Source organism: Euprymna scolopes, chromosome 10, assembly GCF_053919585.1.
Source record: "Euprymna scolopes isolate OS-2025 chromosome 10, ASM5391958v1, whole genome shotgun sequence".
In the NCBI taxonomy this organism is placed as follows: domain Eukaryota; kingdom Metazoa; phylum Mollusca; class Cephalopoda; order Sepiida; family Sepiolidae; genus Euprymna; species Euprymna scolopes.
This window is the reverse complement of record NC_136491.1, coordinates 31792024-31797889: the sequence shown is the minus strand read 5'-3', so window position 1 is coordinate 31797889 and position 5866 is coordinate 31792024. Positions and strand designations below refer to the sequence as shown.

At 34.9% G+C, this 5866-nt stretch overlaps 1 non-coding gene across 1 annotated transcript; it reads right to left on the bottom strand.

Annotated features, from left to right (window-relative positions):
• Nucleotides 1-4162: 4162 nt before the first annotated feature.
• Trnas-aga (transfer RNA serine (anticodon AGA)) lies at nucleotides 4163-4244 on the bottom strand. Its single transcript has one exon. It is a non-coding gene; the product is annotated as a tRNA-Ser (tRNA).
• Between the last annotated feature and the right edge of the window lie 1622 nt (nucleotides 4245-5866).

Here is a 5866-nt window from a genome sequence, read left to right as displayed (position 1 = left end):
CAGCTGGTTATGTTAGCATGCTACAAAAAGCATCTTTGATGATGGAGGGTCATCGTTTGTGTGGGGATGGATAGAAAGTCATAAATTTCAGAAGCGCAAAGATTAAAAAAAATAAAATAAAAATAAATACGCCCACGCCACGCAAATTCTGTGGGGAAGAAAACTTAAAATGTGATTTGTTCGGCGGACGTAGTTGAAAGCGTACCACGTGACAAAAACGTGCACTTTTTAACCAATCAACCCTCGAAGAAAGACTTAATTTTCAAACCTTTTTCACAACTCGCCTGGAAGCCTCTTGAAAAATATGTAAATGATGAGCAAACTCTTCTCACTCACTCTTTGCTCTTTTCTCTTTCTCGTGTCAACATCTGTGTTGCTACTTCCTCATCAGCATGACAAAACCCCCCTATTCGCATGTATGCATACAAGCACAGAGAATAATGCAGGCATTCAGCCGCGCACACGCACATGTACTTTCCACCTCTTTTTTCTCTTACCAACGTTGTCGTTGCTACTGGTTCTCGCCAGAATGACAAAACACACCTTTACACGCGCGTGCGCACGCACACACACACACACACAACAATGCAGATATTCAGCCGCGCACAAAGACATTTACTTTCCTCTTTTTTTCTAATCAGACCGGGGTACAATAACTGCACAATAAAAAAAGAAAAAATTATTTTTCCAGGAACATAAAAACAAACAAAAAAAACGAACAATAAAAGAAAAAAATAATTTTTCCAGAAACATAAGGCCGTATTAATTCCAGATCATTCTTGCTTTTGGTGGCAGTTAACCATTTTATTCTTATAAGGGACAAACATCCTCTGCCTTTTTATTTATTTATTTATTTTATTTTTTTTATATATACTTTTTTATTTATTATTTTATTTATTTATTTTTATTTATTTATTTTTTTTATTTTTTATTTTTTTTTATTATTTTTATTTATTTATTTACTTTGCGAGACGAGTCTACATTTTTCGGCGATTACATGTGGTTTGGTTTAAGACTTATTTAGATAGGTACGGGCAATTAATGGCAGCTTCGGCATGGTTTTTAATGCCGGTTAATCATAATTTTTTAAAATTTCGAGTACCTTTTTATTGTATTTGAAAGATTATAGTTTAAAGTTAATTTCTCCAAGAAAAAAAAAGTGTGTGAAATAAGAAATACATAGAATAATTTTATCTCCAATCTGAAAAACCCTAAAATTCATTATGGCAAAAATCAGTTTTCTGGAATTATTTCCAAGTTCAGTATTAAGTTAAAGTCTTAAGATAATTATCCAAAGATGTATCACTGGTAGGAATGTGGGAACATGATGAGAATTAGCAGTAAACCGGATGTTAACGCATCCACCATGAGAGACAAAATGAAAAATCGTCTTTTGCACATGGCTCCACGCATCGCTTCTGCTTGGGAAGGAAAAAAATAAGATAACCACAAAATAATTATCGACCAATGGCAGAGCTCCGCGCCTAAAATAAACACCTCAAAATATCACAGTCGCTGGGAGCCGGTTTGCCACTATAAAATGAGGGGACCAAAAGTGAGGGAAGAGGAGATTTGCCCTGCTGCGTCAGTGAATGCACGGACGGATTCTCCCACCCGACCTAAAGAGATGAAGAAGAAAAAGAAATAAGGCACCAGTGAACTGAAGCCGACTACGCTCTCATGTTATGGGCCAAACGCCTTCAATTCTAAACAATGCCTAATTCACACAAACCAAAGAAGAGAGGAGGAAAAAGAAGACGAAGACGCCGGGCTGCTAGCTGCTGATGAAAAAGTCACTCGCTTTCCAGTTACAAGCCAGGACACGCATCACCGACAGCAAGTTGACCGGCATACCCTAACCCTCTCCATCGTCCAAAAAATAAGTTACATTTTACGAACATTCATTCCTTGTCAATTCATACATACCTACAAACATTTTACGAACATTCATTCCTTGTCAATTCATACATACCTACAAACATTTTACGAACATTCATTCCTTGTCAATTCATACATACCTACAAACATTTTACGAACATTCATCTCCTTTGTTAAATCACATTCCATCCTACGAACACTTTGCCTCTCCTAATACAAATTGTTGGTAGTAAATAAAGTCGGTTCTCAACCTTCAACATTCGTCTGTCTTTAATTATATGGAGTCAGAATCTACACACTTCCAACGTTATTTATTTCATGTATTCTTGGTTGTGGCCTCTATGGCATCCTTTCCCCACCCCTAAACCCGTTTATAAAACCTGGAGGCCATAGGAACGAGCATTGTTTATCGTATCCATAAAACCTCTGGCGGCAAAATTCAAATATGTATGGAAGGACAAATTAGACATAATTTGTTTTTATTTAACATTATTTCGGCATACAGAGCGATTTTTTTTTTTTTTTGAGTCGCAGACCCTCCTTCCTTCATTTAAAAATGCATAAAAGTTTATAGAAGGGAAATGTTGTGCATTTCTCTCCTAATAATTACTTAAATAAACACAAGGCCAAACGACATTGCTTTTAACAAAGCAATAATAAAGGGTTTATTTAGAAAAAGCGATATTGTATCTCAGACTGAAGAGAAAGAAAGTGTAAATGTCTGTTTGAAGGTGTCGTCTGCCATCAGACTGCAGTCGTCAACAAGTGGGAGGGGTGAGTGAGAAAGGTCTGTATAGGTCGCTTGCTGGCGTCTCTCTGGCGATCACAGATCAGATCCCAAAGGGCTAAAAATAGTCCTTAAGGGGACAGCTCAAATCAATGCGCCCTACCAACCGATTGGTCAGTGTGACCGAATCGCTTTGGCATCGGGCATTGGTCTGCTTATAGTAAATAGTACCTGCTACAAGTTAATTAAATTCATTAATTATACTACTGGCAGTTTATTCTTTGAAAAAAAAGTTAGCACCATTATTTATTAATATTAATACAGAATTACAATTGGTTAAGAAAACAATTTATAATGAATGAAAAAATTAAACACTGAAAAAATACAGACTTACGTTAAAATTTATCATAATGTTTACGTGAAATTTAAAGTTGACACAAACAGGCGGGTAGTTGAAAAGAGGGGGAAGGTGAGCAAAACAGACTGGTTTTCTTTTCAACTCTGTACATCCGTACTTACCGACATGGAACGTTCGTATAATTTTTGCCATTTTTTAATTAAATTATTTTTCTATGTTCCTATTTTTCAATTTAATTTTTTTTTGCTTTATTTTCCAAGATTATATGAATCTTATTTTACGTTGATAATTATACGTTCTTGCGTGCAATGGAAATATTAGAATCTTACATGTAAAGATTACGTTAAGAATGTAAGCGTAAAAAAAAAGTAGAAATCATTTTTGCAATTATAATTTTTTTTTTTGTGTGTGAAAATATTAAATAAACAATGCTTAATTCAATGATAATATTGGTGGTTCGATACATAAATTTTTCTTCGAGTTATATCGAATTCATTAATACGGACTTCAGGGGCTTTTTTGTAATGTTCCTGTAAAAATTATTTTATTTTTATTTTATTGTTACAAATTACGATGCTTTATTTATATGAGAAAAAGCAAAAATAAATTCTTGCGTTTTTTATTTACTACTGAAAACCATAACTTTAGTAAAGGTATTTTTTGTTTAAACAAAATAATACATTCTCACTAAGAATTAAGTAAAAAAAAAATAATTAGTTCATTATATTACGCGATCATTATTTGATAAATACTGAAAATTTCATTAAAATTGGTTAATTTCCTGATTTTTGGTGATTTTTTAAGTAAAGGGAGGGTCAAAATGTTTATACCTTTTGAGCATCGGCATTCATTTTGCCCGTACCTATATTTAGATTTAATTGTAAAAAAAAAAAAAAGTTAACAACTCTAAAAAGCTAGAAGGGCCTGTAAACGGAGGTACATTTGACGTAGGTACCTAAAAAGTGTAGGATCTAATTTCTTTTTTAGAGGTGTAGGGGGGGGGGAGGTAAACTTACCATAACATTTTATTTACTACTAAATATTAACTTCATAAGGAAACAGTCAAAATACTAGTTCCACGCATAGTCTACAGTGATTGTTGCAGTTAGTACAATTTTTATATAATTTCTTTCAGTGCTTTAAGTGTCAACAAGAATAATAATAAAATTAATTCTGAGACAAGTTACCAAAAATTTACACGTCGCCGATAGGATTCGAACCTATGCGGGGAGACCCCAATGGATTTCTAGTCCATCGCCTTAACCACTCGGCCACGACGACTTCATGTAATATTTCGCGAATTACTGCTATTTAAACTATAAACATTATTTGAGTGAATGTTTTCTTTTATTGTTGTTATTTTTTAAATAAAATTTTTATTTGTCATAATTTTTTATGGTTTAGAATATAATTATACAGAAAGATTATATTTTTGTGGCCGAGTCGCCATGCTGCCAGAGACAGAAACTGCTATGTTAACAACCGGCAAAAACTGAAACATTACAAACAATTTAAAAAAAAAAAAAAAACATATAAGCATCGACAATTTATTATTAAACAGGTGACAAAAGAAATAATCGGCAGCAAATTTAGTTATTTTAATTATGTTCTTAATTTTTGGAGAACAGTAAACTGATTTTAAAAGCCAGGATATTTATAAACAACGATCCGTAACTAATGTGTGTGTGAGAGAGAGAAAGGGCGCACATGTTGCCAAGTTCGATAATTCACCGTTTATTGTAAAATATCAGTTTGATTATCTCCCTTTACAAGTTTGTTAGGCGATGAGATTTTCGTAGTACAAAATTGGAATTTTTCGAGTTTGAACCTAAAAAAAAAAAAAAAAAAAAAAAAAACCGCGGACAACCAAGACCGACGTAAATAGATCACGGTACAACATCAGTTCGTCTATTTTAATATAAATGAAAAAATTTTTAAAATAACAAAAAAAAATATTTTTTTTATTATTACATTTTCACCCCAAACAAGGCACATTATTGCCACTTTGGTGTAGGCGGCTACTATCAGGGGAAACAACTACTGGGGTGGGGTACTATGTAGGGATTTGGGCAGCAAGATGTCGGTTCACGTTACACTTGAACTTCTGCACGTCAGTACAGTTGGGGAAGCAGGGACCTGGAATGGAATTCCAAAGTCTAGCGGTTCTGGGGAAGAAACTACTGGAGTAGAAAGATCTCTTACATCTAGGGCTCTCTACAGTGTGGGGGTGGAATTTAGCAGCCTGTCGGGTTTGTCAAGGGTGTTTACGTCGTGGGGGCACAAGTGCTTGCAGTTCGTCAGAGCATTCACCATTAAAATACTTGTAGAACAGGCAGAGGGATGCAACATTTCATCGATGGGACAGAGGCTGAAACTTAGATGCCAGTTCAGGGCCTATCAGATTTGCGACTCTCTTTTGAACCTTGTCAAGGAGTGAGAGACCAGTAGCAGATGCACCAGCCCAAATATGACAGCAATACTCCATACATGGGCGAATGGTGGCCTTATAGAGGTACAGGATGTTTTTGGGTGTTAGTAGTTTTCTAGCACGGTAGAGAGAGCCCACCTTCCTTGCAGCGGCCCTGGCAATGCTTTCAATGTAATTGTTCCAACTCATGTTTCCTGTGAACGTTAGGCCAAGGAGTTTGAAAGATGTACTCTGAGATAAAGAGTCGTTGGCCATTGCTATAGGTGGTAGAGAGTAGTTATTGAATGAAACTAGTTTGTTAAGTGTTACCGTTAATCAACGTTATTATTTGGGGGGGGACATTTGGGTGTTTGTCTAGAATTTTCCCCCATAAAGAAAAATCTGTATGATGTATCGTAACAAAAGTAAAATATCGTATTCTAAAACTGAAGTAAATTGACTAAATGGTTTTATCTTTTGTTAACATAATACCCGA